This window comes from Anabrus simplex, chromosome 1 (assembly GCF_040414725.1).
Source record: "Anabrus simplex isolate iqAnaSimp1 chromosome 1, ASM4041472v1, whole genome shotgun sequence".
Taxonomy (NCBI): domain Eukaryota; kingdom Metazoa; phylum Arthropoda; class Insecta; order Orthoptera; family Tettigoniidae; genus Anabrus; species Anabrus simplex.
The window spans coordinates 1,727,171,882-1,727,191,374 of record NC_090265.1 but is presented as its reverse complement, the minus strand read 5'-3'; the positions used below and the strand labels follow the sequence as shown (position 1 = coordinate 1,727,191,374).

The window sequence follows — 19,493 nt, the reverse complement described above, 5'->3', positions numbered from 1 at the left end:
GTCGTGTTTGATGTCTTTGTTCACTGAAGTTCTTTGCTGTTGTTCTTTGCGGTGAATTCACGCGCCCCTAACCGATTCATTAGACGATTTATTATTTCATCTTCCGTGCTAAACATATATATTCGATATAATTTTTGATGAGATAGCACATCATGTGTTTGCCTAACTAATTTATTAGTTCAGAGATCATAATGCATTTTTTTTGTGTTAGCCATCTTGGACAAAGATAATAAGAAATCACAGACATGACACTCTCATGTATGAGCTGTTTGACCTCGATGAGTATACACAGTTGCCGACGTATCCAACAAAAATGGCGAGATGTTTTTGTTTTATTCCGTATGTAAAAATTCATACTATCGCGTTCGTAACAACGAAATGTCTTAATCAACCTCTGATTTCAGACTTTATCCGAGTTTTTTTTTAATTTGTTTTTTACCTAGTACAATGATATTTCATAGATGACATTTATTGATGTAAGGTTAGTAAACAATGCGTGTATCTATCGTCAAGAATTACAGCTAGATGTGCATCCTGTTGAAAAAATAATTAAAGGTAAGTAGTCATGAAAAATATTTTTATTATTTAATTAAACTAAGCACTTTTGTGTTGTCCTTCACTCATCACCAACCAGTTGGCTAGAGTTGTTACTCGCTAACCTTCAACAGACCAAAGCAGGAGGAGAGGAGCGATTCTTTTTTACAAAAAAAAATCTCATATCCTGTTCACCTTTTGGGCAGCAAGTAACCTTGTCAAGCAAATCCAGTTGCTGCAATTATTTATCATGTAGCTGTCTCACCTTGAACAGTGAGAGGAACTCTAGCAAGTAACTTTTAGAAGCAAATCTACTCACAGAACCTTGCCTTTCAAGAAATATTTACCTCTTACATAAAGACCTCTGGGTAAGTGTAGTTAACATTTCCTACATGCACCCTAACAAGTAAAAAGAACTCTGCAAAAAAATATATATATAAATTTAGTACCATATCTAACATGATGATTTTTGTCAAAATGTCTTTCCTGTCACCAACATAAACATTTCAAGAGGTAATCACATAGGCAAGTAGGGTAGAATATTTTTTTTGATAATTGAGCTAAGCAGTTAATTACACTCAATAGAGGATCTTTTTTTTAAATCTCTACTAGAAGAGTAAGGTTAATAGTGAACTTGTTTTGCTCTTACAATACCTTTCAGTAAAAAGATACTCAATTACGCACCAAAACAAGTGATGTCACCTATCACGCCCACCCACCCTAAGCATAGCAGTAGTAAGCTACCGCAAGGAGCGACATTCCACACTTGTGTGTAGCCTTGACAGCGAGAGGCGCCCCCCGCACGTGCCTTGCCAAGTGAGAGGCCCCTTCAGGGGAGTGAAGCGCACGGGGCATGCGCAGTGGCTGCCGCTGGTCCAGAATTCTTCTCTCGAAAAGCTGGTCCAGCTTTCTTGCCTCGAAAAGCTGGTCCAGCTTTCCTGTTTTATATCTACTATAATGTCCTGGACCGTCGTCAAAATGTGCGGATCGCGCTGGAAACGGGTCCTGGCCGGGTAATGACTACGACTGCAGTCCGGCCGCGGGTTCAGTGCCGCCAAGGCACCCAAGAAGACACCACGCCGGACCTCCTCAAGGATTTGATCCGTATTAAAAATGCTTAGAGAAAAAGATGGCAAAGATTTAGGGACCCAGTTGACCGGGTGGAATACCGGGACCTAGCCCGGGAAGTACGAAATCAATTGCTGGAAGGAAAGATTGAAAAATGGGAGGAAATTTGCCGTAATCTCTCAGAAAACGAGTCAGATCGCGACTTTTTGCGAATTCTCTCAAAAAACGTGTTAGAAAGCGAATTTCGGCGGTTATATATAAAACGTTAAACATTCAATTATAAATTTCATTATAATACCGTAGCGAAGCACGGGTATCTTGTTAGTCTATATATATATATATATATATATGAAAGAACATGTCCTGACTGACTGACTGACTGACTGACTGATTCATCATCGCCGAGCCAAAACTACTGGACATAAAGATATAAAATTTTGTGGATACATTTATATTACAATGTAGGTGCTCGTTAAGGGAGGGTTTTTGGATATTCCGTCGCTAAGGGGGTGAAAACGGGTAGTGAATGTTTAAAATGAGTATGTCTATATCTCAAAGCTTTAAAAGTTTAAAGATGTAAAATTTGGTATGTAGAATCTCCTTTAAAAATAAAGAAATACGTATTTTTTTTGTTTTCAGAAAATCCCAATCGGAGGTGTGAAAAGGGGTGAAAAAAGGGTTGAATGTCTTTTATGAGGATACTTAAATCTCAGAAACTGAAGATATTACAGACCTGAAAATTGGTATTTGTGGTATCATTTATAAATAAACACGTATTATTTTGTTTCTGGAAAATCCAATTAATGGGGGTGGGGGCGAAAAGGTGAGTGAATTTTTAAAATGAGTGTATCTATATCTCAAAACTTTTAATGTTTACAGATGTAAAAATTGGCATTTAGAATCTCTTTTAAAAATAAAAGACCACGTATTTCTTTCTTTTCGGAAAATCCCAATAGGCGGGGTGAAACAGGGTGAAAAATGGGTTGAATGCTTTTAATGAGGATACTTATAACTCAGAACTGAAGATATTACAGACCTGAACAATGGTATTTGGGATCTCCTTTAAAAATAAAGAAACACGTATTTTTTTATTTTGGAAAATCCAGTTAATCGGGGTTAAACAGGAGTGACAATTTGGGGTGAATTTTTAGAAAGGTTATATCTACAGTATATCTCAGAAACGTAAAATGTTACACACGTAAAAATTGGTATATGGAATCTCCTGTAAAAGCATAGAAACATAGATGATTTGTTTTTGGGAACTCCACTTAAGGGGAACTAAACAGGGGGTGAAATTTTAAAATGAGTATTTCTACAGTATATCTTTAAAACTTAACATTTTACACAAGTGAAAAATGGTATTTTATCTCTATTATCAATAAAGAAACATGTATTTTTTGTTTTCGGAAAAACACTTGGGTGGGGAGGGGGTAAAAGTGACTGAAAATGGGGTTGAATTCTTTTAATTAGACACTGATATCTCAAAAAGTGAAGATGTTACAGACGTGACATTTGGTATTTGGAATCTCCTTTAAAAATAAAGAAACACGTATTTTTTTGTTTTTGGAAATCCACTTAAAGGGGAGGGGGGATTGAAAAATTAGTTGAATTATTTGTATGAAGATACTATTATTTCAAAAACGAAAATTTTGCAGACGTGAAAATTGGTATTTGGAATCTGCTTTAAGACTAAAGTAACACGTATTCTCGAAAAATCCAATGAAGGGGGAGGGGGAGGCGGAGTGTGAAAGGAAGTGGGATAACTTACATCTCAAAACTGAATGTAATAGACGTGAACATTGGTATTTGGATCTCCTTTAAAGACAAAGAAAAACGCATTTTGGGGGGAAAGTCACCTTGTGGGGGGAGGGGGTTGCGCGGTGGTGAAAATGAGCTGAATTCCTTTCATAAGGACACATATCTCGAAAACTGAAGAGGTTAGAGTCGTGATAATTGGTATTTAGAAGATCCTTTACTAATAAGAAAACAAGTATTTTTCCGGAAAATTCACTTAAGGGGGATGAAAGGAAGTGAAAAAAGTGAGTTCGTTTTATGGGGATACTTATATCCCAAAAAGGAAGGTAATAGACGTGAACATCGGTATTTGGAATTTCTTTTAAACATAAAGGAACTCGCCTTCTTTTTTTTGGAGGGGGAGGGTAAATCTAATTAACGGCGGTGGGGTGAAAAAGGAGTTGTAACCAATTGATTTTACTGTTCATAATATACTTATTCTGATCATAAATCGATCACTTGTAATCTTTCCTGGGTTCGTTTTCAAGAGCAATCTTTTCCTTTGGAGAACTTAAAGTTAGATTACAGTAGTATCTCGTGGCATATGAATAAAAATTTAAACACATTTTGAAATAAACAGTAGGAATGATATTGACCTTGCAATTTTTATCTCTATAATAAGGTCAATTATGCACGGAAGTATATCATTCGTATCGCTAGAAATCCCGCGCACTTGCCTACGCGCGACAAAGGTGCTGGTCACATTTTCAGCAATGACAAAGGCAGCAGATGTAATTTACCGCCAAGTAGCGGTCTTGCATCTTGCTGTGAGGACCAGAACATAAACGACAATAATAATAATAATAATAATAATAATAATAATAATAATAATAATAATAATAATAATAATAATAATAATAATAATAATGTCCGGCTTCTTGGCTAAATTGTTAGCGTGCTGGCCTTTGATCACAGGGGTTCCGGGTTCCATTCCCGCCAGGGTCGGAAAGTTTAACCATCACTGGTTAATTTCTCTGGCACGGGGGCTGGGTATATGTGTCGTCGTCATCATCATTTCATCCTCATCATGACGCGCAGGTCGCCTAAGGGTGTCAAATCGAAAGACCTGCACCTGGCGAGCCGAACATGTCGTCGGATACTCCCGGCACTAAAAGCCATACGCCATTTCATAATAATGATAATAATAACCTAAATTCAACAAATATCACCCACCCTAATAATAATAATGTTCTGGACCGTCGTCAAAATGTACGGACCGCGCTGGAATCGGGTCCTGGCCGTTTAATGACTACGAATGCAGTCCGGCCTCGGGTTCAGTACCCAAGACGACACCACGCCGGAACTCCTCAAGGATTTGATCCATATTAAAAATGCTTATAGGAAATGATGGCAAAGATTTAGGGACCCAACTGACCGGGTGGAATACCTGGACCTAGCTCGGGAAGTACGAAATCGATTGCTGGAAAGATAGATTGAAGAATGGGAGGAACTTTGCCGTAATCTCTCAGAAAACAAGTCAGATCGTGAATTTTGGCGGATTCCCTCTGGAAACGAGTCAGATCGAGAATTTCGGCGGATTATATATAAAACGTTAAGCATTCAATTATTAATTTCAATATAATACCGTAGCGAAGCACGGGTATCTTGCTAGTTTTATATATAGCCTATAGATGTATGATACAGGAGAAATGCCATCTGATATTAGACAGAATGTTGTACATTTCCTCAAAAACCAGGTGCTTAAAAATGTAAATGTACCATTAGGCTAATATCTCACGCCTGCAATATTTTAACAGGTATTTTTTACAGAAGAATGAAATCATATTTTGAAACTGATATGGGAGAATATCACTTTGGTTTGAAAAGAAATGTGGGAACACCTGAAGACTTTACGTCTGTTGTTAGAGCACCGAATTAAGAAGAACAGACCCACGTACGTACATGGCAATCGTAGGTCTAGAAAAGCATTCGATAACGTTGGTTGGACCAAGCTACTAGAGATTCTGAAGCTGATTGGAATTAGATACCAAGAAAGATTCTGCAATCTGTACAAAAATCAGTCTGCACTAATGAGAAGCGAAGGCTGAGGAAAAAGACGCAGCAATCCAGGAAGGAGTGAGGAAAGGCTGCAGTTTTCCCCTCTCTTTTTTCAATGTTTACATAGAACAGACGATAAAGGATGTCAAAGAAGAATTTGGAAAAGGAATCGCTATCCAAGTAGAGGAAATCAAAACTCTCATATTTGCCAATGATATTGTTATTTTATCTCAATCTGGAGAAGATCTGGAAAAATTGTTGAATGGTATGGACAGAGCCTTGGAGGGCTGAAAATTTAAAAAATCGAAACGAAAGTAATGCAGCGTAGTGGAATAAAGTCAGATGGTGCAGCGAATATTAGATTAGGGAATGCAGTCTTAATGAAGTGGATGAATATTGTTACTTGGGCAGGCTAGTAGAAAAACTAATGACGGCTGAAGTAAGGAGGACACAAAATTCAGACCACCACAAGCAAGGAACGCCTTTCTGAAGTAAAGAAACTTACTCTCTTCGGACATTGATATAGGAATTAGAAAGAGGTTTTTGCTTCTGTCTGGAGCGTGGCACTGTAAGGAAGTGAAATATGGACGATAACCTGCCCAGGAAGAAAGAGAATAGAAGCTTTTGAAATGTGATGTTACAGACTGCTGAAGAAAAGATGAGTAGATCGAATCATAAATGAAGAGATATTGATTCGAAATGTTGAGGGGAAAACGATTTGACCAAATTTGATCAGAAGAAGAGATATAATGATAGGACACATATTAAACCTGACAGGTTGGGTTCGTTGATGCAAGGTGAGAGGTAGCGTGGGGCACTTTCTGACCACAATGATTGAACTTGCTCTAATAACACAATACCAATTGTTATATGTCATACAATGATGTATTAGTTTTATTATCTCAATAGCAAGATATTTTATCGAAAATACATGTATATACCCAATTCCAATTAGCTTCACAGCATATGAGGTTTCTAAGAGTAAAAACTTGACATGCACTTGAATAAGCTATATTAAACACTTTATCTTGCTGAATTCATTTGACAGTCTTAGATTCTGCTGACTAGGTTATGCTATTCCTGCACTATATCCCTGAGTGGTGGGGAGGGGTTCTTCCGAAAAAAAATATTGTACTCATCATGACAATCCATATCGTGAAAAGTAGTTCCTCTGAGTGCATAATTTCCTCTGACTATTTCATTTTCCAGCTTCGTACAGCTTACAGTGAGTTGCAACATATTACCATTCGTGAAAAAAGGTTCCAAGTTTCTTCTTGCTAGAGTTTCACTCCCGGCAAATAAGTGACAATGTTGTGGGTTCGAGTATCTACGTGAGTTTTTAAGAGGAGGATTTTTGGTCCATTTTGTAAGACCGTTTTTCCTGTTATGGTCAAAAACCGTTCAGAAAGGTAAATCATCATCATTAATAGTTATTACGTGTTCATTAGCTCTCTGTCCCGTATCACCGTTAGAGTCTACTACTGCTTCCTCTTCCACAGACAGTAAAGAAGATAACACCCTTGCCTCATAGTCTTCATAACTCATTTCAGCAATAAGCGATTGGCGGAATGAATTCCTAACATGATTCCACAAGTAACTCACCACGTACACACCAACACTGCTGCTGGTGGTGTACTTACGACGAACGAGACTCGTGGCGCGGAGTTCAATGAAACACTTTATTGCACCGCTTGACAATAATCCCTCGTGCTAAGAATGAACATCCTTCGCTGCAATGCCATTGACCTCAGACATAGGGCTAGTATTATGAAGAGAGATATGTGACAGCCAAGGTCTCTGTGTTTAAAAGTAAGTGCAATCGAACAAAATAAATTTCCGCCAGGTCACGAAAGACCCCGCGCCATCACTCTTGGATTAAGACACCCAGGATTCCTTCAGCTGATTTTTGAGAGAGGTGTGGGTCGTAAAAACGTTTAGGAGGTAGACCAAGGTAAGAATATGAAATGTAGGATGTTGTAGTTACGCAGAAATGAAAAGATTAGCATCGGGTAGGGTGGCATGGAAGGCTGCATCAAACCACTCTATGGACTGATGACCCAAAAACAACGAGCATTTGCGTGGTCAAATCCATTCAGCCTTACAAAAGTCAATGTAAAGATGTGTAAAGTGATAAACATATAATAATAATAATAATAATAATAATAATAATAATAATAATAATAATAATAATAATAATAATAATAATAATAATAATAATAATAATAATAATAATATATTAATTTCACTGAGGTGTTATTAGACAAACCCTTCCTCTGTTGTGTCCGGCTCCATGGCCAAATGGTTAGCGTGCTGGCGTTTGGTCACAGGGGTCCCGGGTTCGATTCCCGGCAGGGTCGGGAATTTTAACCTTATTTGGTTAATTTCGCTGGCACGGGGGCTGGGTGTATGTGTCGTCTTCATCATCATTTCATCCTCATCACGACGCGCAAGTCGCCTACGGAAGTCAATTCAAAAGACCTATATCTGGCGAGCCGAACTTGTCCTTGGACACTCCCGGCACTAAAAGCCATACGCCATTTCATTTTTCCTCTGCTGTCATTTACACGCTGCAGTGGTACCTCCAAAACCCTGCCTAGAATCTCAGAAATGATATCGTCGGTCACATGGGACCACTTTATAGTGTTCATAAGAAGGTGATTTTTAATGTGAACAAAGTTAATTTAAAACCACAACAAGAGTACAGCGATCTAACTGAAATATATGAAGATACTGTGAATATTTAGACACGCACAAGAAACTTAAAAGGTATATGACATTTCAAAGTACACACGTGTGTCTTAGGCAATGATGTCATGATTACAGCCATACGTGTTATGTGACTGATGATTGTCATCACAGGCTCTCCCGTTTTAATGGAATATTTGCTACTAAATTCCACTTGTACCTGTTCCAGTCAATGTTCCATAAACAGGAAGTCATGTCTCAAACTTCTCGTAGAACATCGACCACCTTACAAACAATGGCACTCGGTCGCCCTCGTACCTAAAACTTATTTCACAGACAAAGACGCTGTTGGGTTAGGGTACAAATATTGCATCTTATTGAGCCGTATTCTAAAACTCAATAACAAGGCCACAAAATAGTCAATGTCGACACTGAACGATTTTTTCTATCTATTTTTTCAGTTCACGACAGCTCTAGACAGTTTAAAATGCCGTAATATATTTACTATTGATCGAATCATACCTAAAGATAAAATAATTTTTACCTTGTTGTAGACTAAATGTAACATTTCTTGTCAAAAAAATGCAAGAGTTTCGTATAAATCTTGTCTTTATTCACAGTTCTTTGTTACAGGTTCATACAGTTTCTGTGTTGTAAGTCTGCTCTCGGTTATCGGAATATGACGTCAAATTTTCTGAGAGATTATCCAGTCGGCCAATGAGCTGGCTACATTCAGCATGCGGAACTTTATTACCAATTAAGTCAGCGAAATAAATAGCAAGCCAGAGCTACTGGCAGCACTCGTAAGGATGTAGCTTTGCTTGGTGAGTTTGGTGAGTTCCTTTTTATATTTCTGTAGCTGATAACAATGGGTTGAGGCAGAGATGATATCAGGCTTCGTAGTGGAAATTTAATAATAATAATAATAATAATAATAATAATAATAATAATAATAATAATAATAATAATAATAATAGGTTGCCTCGTGACCATGATCGCTACGGTGTTGAAGTCTAAACGGTCTGACACCGAGGTTACCCGTTTCGAGTCCCGTGGGTTGAAAAATTGTTCACCATCAGAATGTTCGCCGGCAGGGTAGGGGAGTTGGTGGTATACAACTTATAACCACTAGGTTGTGTGCCAAAAGGGTGGATTAAGTTCTAAACGTGTCAACAGTGCTCAAACGGAGCGAAGGCATATGTCGCTGTTGATTGTGATTCGACCGTCGGGTGGAAACATTAAGCCTTGAGCAGCCCCCTTGAAGCTATTCGACAGGAGTAGGCTATGTGCGGGCACGGGGTTTCACTCTCACCTTTATTACTATCATATATAACGTCATTCATTTTATCTCATCAACTCCTGTGATAAGCTTGAAGTCAGGAAGGGCATCCGGTCGTAAAAACACGCCACGACAGATTCATCGCACCTCATACACGACCCCGTAGAGAAACGGGACAAGGGTTGGACAAATAATAATAATAATAATAATAATAATAATAATAATAATAATAATAATAATAATAATAATAATAATGTCCTCCGATCAAGCCTGGTGCAGGTCTTATAATCGACCTGTATGTGTCTGGGGATGCGGCCCCTACTTAAGAAGACATCACAAACACCAAGTCCCAGATTAACCAATTAAGGTTTAAATCCCGACCCGGCACGGAATCGAACCCAGTACCCGTTGTACCAAACCATTTCGCCCTGGATCTTGGCATTTTAAGCATGAAATATCGCTATAGAGTAATGGAATTGTTATAGGATTTGAGTGGGATTGACTGATGAGTGTTCAAACAAGGGAACGTGATGAAACACAAGAGTGTGCTGTCAGTGGTGGAGGAGAGCAAAGAGGGGCTTTCAGGAGCTCAATTGTAGCAGGCACCGAGCTATACAGGTACATTCTTGATAAGTGGGGCCTCTCCACACGAGAAATATATAGATACTTTAAGGCAGAAACAGGATCCAAGAAGGACATTCCAGGAATCATTAATGCACAAGGGGAGTGTGTACGCGAGGATCTCCAAAAGGCAGAAGTATTCAGCCAGCAGTATGTAAAGATTGTTGGTTACAAGGATAATGTCCAGATAGAGGAGGTGACTAATACTAAAGAAGAATTAAAATTACCTATGACAGCAATGACATTTAGAGTAAGATACAAAAGTTGAAAACTAGAAAAGCAGCTGGAATTGATAAGGTTTCGGGGGATATACTAAGGACAATGGGTTGGGATATAGTACCATATCTGAAGTACTTATTTGATTATTGTTTGCATGAAGGAACTTTACCAAATGAATGGAGAGTTGCTATAGTAGCACCTGTATATACAGGAAAGGGTGATAGACATAAAGCTAAAAATTACAGGCCAGTCAGTTTGACATGCATTGTATGTAAGCTTTGGGAAAGCATTCTTTCTCATTATATTAGACATGTTTCCAAAATTAATAACTGGTTTGATAGAAGGCAGTTAGGGTTTAGGAAAGGTTATTCGACTGAAGCCCAACTTGTAGGATTCCAGCAAGATATAGCGGATATCCTGGATTCAGGAGGTCAATTGGACTGTATCACGATTGACCTGTCTAAGGCATTTGATAGGGTAGATCATGGGAGACTGCTGACAAAAATAAGTGCAATTGGACTAGACAAAAGAGTGACTGAATGGGTGGCTCTGTTTCTAGAAAATAGAACTCAGAATTAGAGTAGATGAAGCTTTATCTGTCCCTGGAAAAATTAAGAGGGGAATTCCACAAGGCAGTATTATTGGACCTTTATGTTTTCTTATATATATAAATGATGTGTGTAAAGAAGTTGAATCAGAGATAAGGCTTTACGCAGGTGATGTTATTCTGTACAGAGTAATAAATAAGTTACAAGATTATGAGCAACTGCAAAATGACCTCGATAATATTGTGAGATGGACAGTAGGGAATGGTATGATGATAAACGGGGATAAAAGTCAGATTGTGAGTTTCACAAATAGGAAAAGTCCTCTCAGTTTTAATTACTGCGTTGATGGGGTGAAAGTTCCCTTTGGGAATCATTGTAAATACCTAGGTATTAATATAAGGAAAGATCTTCATTGTGGTAATCACATAAATGGAATTGTAAATAAAGAGTACAGATCTCTCCATATGGTTATGAGAGTATTTAGGGGTTGTAGTAAGGATGTAAAGGAGAGAGCTTATTTGTCTCTGGTGAGACCCCAACTAGAGTATGGTTCCAGTGTATGGGACCCTTACCAGGATTACTTGATTCAGGAACTGGAAAAATTTCAAAGAAAAGCAGCTCAATTTGTTCTGGGCGATTTCCGACAAAAGAGTAGCGTTACAAAAATGTTGCAAAGTTTGGGCTGGGGAGACTTGGGAGAAAGGAGACGAGCTGCTCGACTAAGTGGTATGTTCCGAACTGTCAGCGGATAGATAGCGTGGGAGGACATCAGTAGACGAATAAGTTTGGATGGTGTCCTTAAAAGTAGGAAAGATCACAATATGAAGATAAAGTTGGAATTCAAGAGGACAAATTGGGGCAAATATTCGTTTATAGGTAGGGGAGTTAGGGACTGAAATAACTTACCAAGGGAGATGTTCAATAAATTTCCAATTTCTTTGCAATCATTTAAGAAAAGGCTAAGAAAACAAGAGATAGGGAATCGGCCACCTGGGCGACTGCCCTAAATGCAGATCAGTATTGATTGATTGATTGATTGATTGATTGATTGATTGATTGATTGATTGATTGATTGATTGATTGATTGAAATAGATTTACAATCCGTTATTAATAGTACATTATTCTGTACATATAGTAATGATTAATTCCACGTTTATCCTACCGTCTCTGTGGACAGACAGTCTACCGGAATAATTCGTATCACACTGGATAGAGACCTAGTGACGTATCCGTCATCGGATGTTAGCGATCTTAGGTTAGATGTTGGCTGAAACACAGTCAACGTCTGCGCTACCTTTCCCCGGTCTCTGCACTCCAAAGGTATCAAGTTGCCTATTATCTTTAGAAATGAGCCTTACCCTAGAATTTCATGTTTGCCATCTTTAACTTTTTCGTAGCTTATAAATTCTTATTTCACCAGACTTAATACTCCCCTTCCTAACATTCCTATCCTGTCTCTGCGATATACACTGACTGACAGAGCAAATGCAACACCAAGAAGGAGTGGTCAGAACTTTATGCCAATTGCAGGGTAGACTGACGTCACTGAGGTATGCTCATGATGTGAAATGCGCCGCTGTGCTGCGCACGTAGCGAACGATAAATGGGACACGGCGTTGGCGAATGGCCCACTTCGTACCGTGATTTCTCAGCCGACAGTCATTGTAGAACGTGTTGTCGTGTGCCACAGGACACGTGTATAGCTAAGAATGCCAGGCCGCCGTCAACGGAGGCATTTCCAGCAGACAGACGACTTTACGAGGGGTATGGTGATCGGGCTGAGAAGGGCAGGTTGGTCGCTTCGCCAAATCGCAGCCGATACCCATAGGGATGTGTCCACGGTGCAGCGCCTGTGGCGAAGATGGTTGGCGCAGGGACATGTGGCATGTGCGAGGGGTCCAGGCGCAGACCGAGTGACGTCAGCACGCGAGGATCGGCGCATCCGCCGCCAAGCGGTGGCAGCCCCGCACGCCACGTCAACCGCGTCTTCAGCATGTGTAAGACACCCTGGCTGTTCCAATATCGACCAGAACAATTTCCCGTCGATTGGTTGAAGGAGGCCTGCACTCCCGGCGTCCGCTCAGAAGACTACCATTGACTCCACAGCATAGACGTGCACGCCTGGCATGGTGCCGGGCTAGAGCGACTTGGATGAGGGAATGGCGGAGCGTCGTGTTCTCCGATGAGTCACGCTTCTGTTCTGTCAGTGATAGTCACCGCAGACGAGTGTGGCGTCGGCGTGGAGAAAGGTCAAATCCGGCAGTAACTGTGGAGCGTCCTACCGCTAGACAACGCGGCATCATGGTTTGGGGCGCTATTGCGTATGATTCCACGTCACCTCTAGTGCGTATTCAAGGCACGTTAAATGCCCACCGCTACGTGCAGCATGTGCTGCGGCCGGTGGCACTCCCGTACCTTCAGGGGCTGCCCAATGCTCTGTTTCAGCAGGATAATGCCCGCCCACACACTGCCCGCATCTCCCAACAGGCTCTACGAGGTGTACAGATGCTTCCGTGGCCAGCGTACTCTCCGGATCTCTCACCAATCGAACACGTGTGGGATCTCATTGGACGCCGTTTGCAAACTCTGCCCCAGCCTCGTACGGACGACCAACTGTGGCAAATGGTTGACAGAGAATGGAGAACCATCCCTCAGGACACCATCCGCACTCTTATTGACTCTGTACCTCGACGTGTTTCTGCGTGCATCGCCGCTCGCGGTGGTCCTACATCCTACTGAGTCGATGCCGTGCGCATTGTGTAACCTGCATATCGGTTTGAAATAAACATCAATTATTCGTCCGTGCCGTCTCTGTTTTTTCCCCAACTTTCATCCCTTTCGAACCACTCCTTCTTGGTGTTGCATTTGCTCTGTCAGTCAGTGTACATTCCAGTTCCGTGAGAAAATTTCTGCATCCATCATATCATTTCTCAGCCATAATTCAACTCCTATTACAATATCCGGTATACATCTATTAAATAATTAATTATATTCCTTTCTTTACAATACTTCTACAGTTTAACACTAACATTTTTATGTCATCCCTACTTAATTTCCAGTACCCTGTTCTCTTATCACCGCTCCCTTGGCCACCCCGTTTCCTGAATGTACCTCCCTATAACCCTTCTTAATAAATTTCCTAACTTATACGTACCACTGCGGTTTAAGTAAAGGCCATCTGAGCGCAGATCCCTATCTCCTACCCACCCATTAGGATCTAGAAATCTCACTCCCAGTTTCCCACATATCTACTCCATCGTCTCTTTTAAATCCTCAATCATCTAGTCAGTATCCCTCCTACACAGTATTCCACTGGTAACAATCTCCGCTTTCTTAAACTTCGCCCGTGCCGCAGTTACCAGATCCCACACATCCCCAACTATGTTGGTACTTATACCTGCTTGTCTTACGTTGTTAGTACGAACGTGAAACACTACCAACTACTCCTTTCCTTCCTCCTTCTCTTTTACTTTCCTCAAAATCTGCCTTAACCTAATTCCTGTTTAACACTCTATTCTGGTTTCCTTTTCTCCACACACTTTCCCCACATGTCTATGGAATCCCCCATGACCAGAGCCGCAACCCTACCCACCTCATTTGATCCTCTCCTATCCTGGTCTGTCTTATCTTTGCCCATGCCATCCCCATGTTCGATGCATTGAGCCGTAGGCTCAATGCGAGAACTTTTTAGCCCGTCGACCGATACCGGTCTTGAGCGCTATGTCATTAATATTTGATCCCATGGCTGTAATATTGCTGGTGAATGGGGTTAGGGTGAGAATCTAGACAATCTTTGGCCAGATTGTGGCCGGGCGCGTGAGCGCTTCGTTACGTAGTGAGTTGTACAGTAGTGGCGCTACGCACGTAGAGGAGAAAGTAAAATGCGCTAGGTGCGCGGAGAAGTTTACGTTACGAGTACCAGCGGTCTCTTGTGTTTGAGGCCGCGAGTATCGTAGGAGCCTAGATTGTGAATAAGAGGGTTACCACTTAGTGGGGCCCTCCTGTAAATTGTCTTGGCTAGGTTTATCATTCTCACCCTAACAGTGTCTATCTGACACAGGTCGTGGAGGTGGGTGATACGTTTATACCGATCGCAACCCGTAATAAGCCGCAGGGCCCGGTTCTGAACGGACTGCAGCCTACTCAGGTGGCAATCAGCGGCCACGCCCCATATAGGACAGGCATACTCGAGTAGCGGCCTAACCATCGTCGTGTACAGGAGGAGCCTGTTTTGTGGTGTGAGGCTGTTTTCAGCATAGATCAGAGGAAATAATTTTGATACCCTTGCATGAGCGGAGCCTGAAATGTTAGTTACATGCTGACGGTAGGTCAGTCCGCGGTCTAGGGTGACCCCCAGGTACTTGGCGCTGTCGGACCATCTGATAACCTCACCAAAGAAGTTCAGACCGCCCGCTAGTCTGCCGCGTCTCTTCGTGAAGAGCGTAGCCTGACATTTGCCTACATTAATTTTGCCTGACAGCTGTAGAAGGTACTTCCTCCTCCCTCTTCTCCCTCCCATGACCCTGTTCCACCTGTCCTTCCCTATCCAATTACTTGGACTAAACGGGGCTGGAGTCTTACTGTCCATAATTCCCAAGGCTCTGTTATAGAAATATAGGCCACGACAGGGAAATGTACAGCTAGGGATGTGTAATGGTCAGATCATTTAACATATACTTGGAACAAAATTCATGAAGCTCTCACCACGATAATTAAAAAGTACTTAGGACCATGTCCATAAATCCAGTCAGAATTCCTAAAACTGTAGAGGGAAACAGACCATTACTTTACACAGGTAAATATTGCGCGCTGTTGTGTTAACTGAAAATCCAAGTTTTCAAATTAGGCTGACGATCTAACGTAATGTGTTTGGCTGAGGATTGATAACGAATGAAGCTAAAATTAGTATTCAGCATTGAAGTACCAAATTTTCTGTCATAACCTCCTTTAGGCTGTCATATTAGTCACAGTTAACTGTTGAACTCTGTACTTGTTCCAGGTTCTCTTGTCCCTGATGCTAGCAGTCTCACTGGCGAGCACAAATCACCGTGCATCGTCTATGGGCTCGAAGTTGGACGTGTATGTCCATTGCCAAAATGACGCCAGAGGAGATTGGAAGAAAACGGTACTGTATATTCTCAACTACAGAGTTGTGCTTTCGTGTTGGATGGATAATATTTTATGTGATTGATACACGTAACTTAGTGCTTTGTATTAAAATATTTGCATGCACCATTCGAATTTAAGCCAACCTTCAAAGCAATATAATCTAATAGGTATTGATATCAACGTTTATCAAACCCAAATCATATCGTAACAAGTAGTCCAGCCAGGCGATATCTACTGATACACTGCCTGGAGCCGTTAGAAGTAGTCCATCCAGGCGATATCTACTGATACACTGCCTGGAGCCGTCAGAAGTAGTCCATCCAGGCGATATCTACTGCTACACAGCCTGGAGCCGTTAGAAGTAGTCCATCCAGGCGATATCAACTGCTACACTGCCTGGGGCAGTAACAAGTAGTATAGCCAGGCAATATCTACTGCTACACTACCTGGAGCAGTAACAGGTAGTCCACCCAGGCGATATCTACTGCTACACTGCCTGGAGCCGTTAGAAGTAGTCCATCCAGGCGATATCAACTGCTACACTGCCTGGAGCCGTTAGAAGTAGACCATCCAGGCGATATCAACTGCTACACTGCCTGGAGCCGTTAGAAGTAGTCCATCCAGGCGATATCTACTGCTACACTGCCTGGAGCCGTTAGAAGTAGACCATCCAGGCGATATCAACTGCTACACTGCCTGGAGCCGTTAGAAGTAGTCCATCCAGGCGATATCTACTGCTACACTGCCTGGAGCCGTTAGAAGTAGACCATCCAGGCGATATCTACTGCTACACTGCCTGGAGCCGTTAGAAGTAGACCACCCAGGCGATATCTACTGCTACACTACCTGGAGCAGTAACAAGTAGTCCATCCAGGCGATATCTACTGCTACACTGTCTGAAGCCGTTAGAAGTAGTCTATCCAGGCCATCTCTACTGCTACACTGCCTGGAGCCGTTAGAAGTAGTCAATTCAGGCAATCTCTCCTGCTACACTGCCTGGAGCCGTTAGAAGCACTCCATCCAGGCGATATCTACTGCTAGACTGCCTGGAGCAGTAACAAGTAGTCCATCCAGGCGATATCTACTGCTACTTGCTTGGAGCCGTAAGAAATAGTCCATGCAGGCGATATCTACTGATACACTGCCTGGGGCCGTTTGAAGTAGTCCATCCAGGCGATATCAACTGCTACACTGCCTGGAGCCGTTAGAAGTAGTCCATCCAGGCGATATCTACTGCTACACTGCCTGGAGCCGTTAGAAGTAGTCCATCCAGGCGATATCAACTGCTACACTACCTGGAGCCGTTAGAAGTAGTCCATCCAGGCGATATCTACTGCTAGACTGCCTGGAGCAGTAACAAGTAGTCCATCCAGGCGATATCAACTGCTACACTGCCTGGAGCCGTTAGAAGTAGTCCATCCAGGCGATATCTACTGCTACACTGCCTGGAGCAGTAACAAGTAGTCCATCCAGGCGATATCAACTGCTACACTGCCTGGAGCCGTTAGAAGTAGACCATCCAGGCGATATCTACTGCTACACTGCCTGGAGCAGTAACAAGTAGTCCATCCAGGCGATATCAACTGCTACACTGCCTGGAGCCGTTAGAAGTAGTCCATCTAGGCGATATCTACTGCTACACTGCCTGGAGCAGTAACAAGTAGTCCATCCAGGCGATATCAACTGCTACACTGCCTGGAGCCGTTAGAAGTAGACCATCCAGGCGATATCAACTGCTACACTGCCTGGAGCCGTTAGAAGTAGTCCATCCAGGCGATATCTACTGCTACACTGCCTGGAGCCGTTAGAAGTAGACCACCCAGGCGATATCTACTGCTACACTACCTGGAGCAGTAACAAGTAGTCCATCCAGGCGATATCTACTGCTACACTGTCTGAAGCCGTTAGAAGTAGTCTATCCAGGCCATCTCTACTGCTACACTGCCTGGAGCCGTTAGAAGTAGTCAATTCAGGCAATCTCTCCTGCTACACTGGCTGGAGCCGTTAGAAGCACTCCATCCAGGCGATATCTAATGCTAGACTGCCTGGAGCAGTAACAAGTAGTCCATCCAGGCGATATCTACTGCTACACTGCCTGGAGCCGTTAGAAGTACTCCATCCAGGCGATATCTACTACTACACTGTCTGGAGCAGTAACAAGTAGTCCAGCCAGGTCATATCTACTGCTACTTGCCTGGAGCCGTAAGAAATAGTCCATGCAGGCGATATCTACTGATACACTGCCTGGGGCCGTTTGAAGTAGTCCATCCAGGCGATATCTACTGCTACACTGCCTGGAGCCGTTAGAGGTAGTCCAGGCAGACGATATCTAGTGCTACACTGCCTGGAGCCGTTAGAAGTAGTACATCCAGGAGATATCTACTGCTACACTGCCTGGAGCCGTTAGAAGTAGCCCATCCAGACGATATCTACTGCTATACTGCCTGGAGCCGTTAGAGGTAGTCCAGCCAGACGATATCTACTGCTATACTGCCTGGAGCCGTTAGAGGTAGTCCAGCCAGACGATATCTACTGATACACAACCTGGTGCCGTTAGAAATAGTACATCCAGGCGATATCTACTGCTACACTGCCTGGAGCAGTAACAAGTAGTCCATCCAGGCGATATCTACTGCTACACAGCCTGGCAACGCATCTACTTCAACGGTACCATATTTTCCCAACTGATCTCTAAAACTCTCCCTGATATTCACTGTGATTGTCTATTGATCTCTTCCATCCCAAACTTCTTACACTGGTATTATCTGTGGCCAGCATTTTGAAGACTTTCAGTTCGTCGTCAGTCTTCATGGCGAGCTTAAAATTTTCACAGCCACACGGAGCAACTGAACACCAATTCTTCTTTAACATATTAAAGCTAATTCGTGAACATATTTACATAGGAGGGGCCTTCATTTACCTCGAAATTTCGGTCCTGAAGCCGGACGTGGAAACAGCAGAAGCCTTGTTTGATAAATAACTGGCTCATTGGACCTGTTTTCCTTTTACATCAGGGGAATGATGTCTAGACGAACCGAAATTCCGTTCCTTAAACCTTCAGTTTTATAACATACTAACAATAGTACTGAATTAAGTGGAACTGTGATTTTCAGAGTAATCTAAAAATAACGGAGAAGCAGCATTATTGGTTATCCGTAAGTTGCGGCTCCGATTGCCACTATACGGTACGGCGAAACGTCCAATAAAAGACCAATAATCGTTGTATGGTGTGGTAAAAAATGAAATGTCGTATGGCTCTTAGTTCCGGGATATCCCAGGACGGGTTCGGCTCGCCAGGTGCAGGTCTTTTAAATTGTCTTCCATAGGCGACCTGCGCGTCGTGATGAGAATGAAATGATAAAGACAACACAAACACGCAACCCCCGGGCCATTCGAATTAACCAATGAAGGTTAAAATCCCCGACCCGGCCGTAAATCGAACCCGGGACCCTCTGAACCGAAGGCCAGAACGGTGACCATTCAGCCAACGAGTTGGACTATGGTGTAGTAGTTGGGCACAATGGCATCTTGTGACGTGCGAGGAAGTTAACACGAGTTTGAGTGTCAGGAGGAAGGATTGTTTAAAGTGAGTGCTCTATACTCACCTTGGATTACAGTGGATTGTGAACTAAATGTA

At 42.2% G+C, this 19,493-nt stretch overlaps 1 long non-coding RNA gene across 1 annotated transcript in view; it reads left to right on the top strand.

The window, feature by feature from the left end:
- The first annotated feature begins 8,851 nt into the window (after positions 1–8,851).
- LOC136882402 (uncharacterized) overlaps positions 8,852–19,493 on the top strand; it is a 73,161-nt gene continuing 62,519 nt past the window's right edge. The window contains exons 1-2 of the long non-coding RNA XR_010861170.2: positions 8,852–8,912; positions 15,747–15,872. This is a non-coding gene — a long non-coding RNA (uncharacterized lncRNA). The remainder of the gene's footprint in view (positions 8,913–15,746; positions 15,873–19,493) is intronic.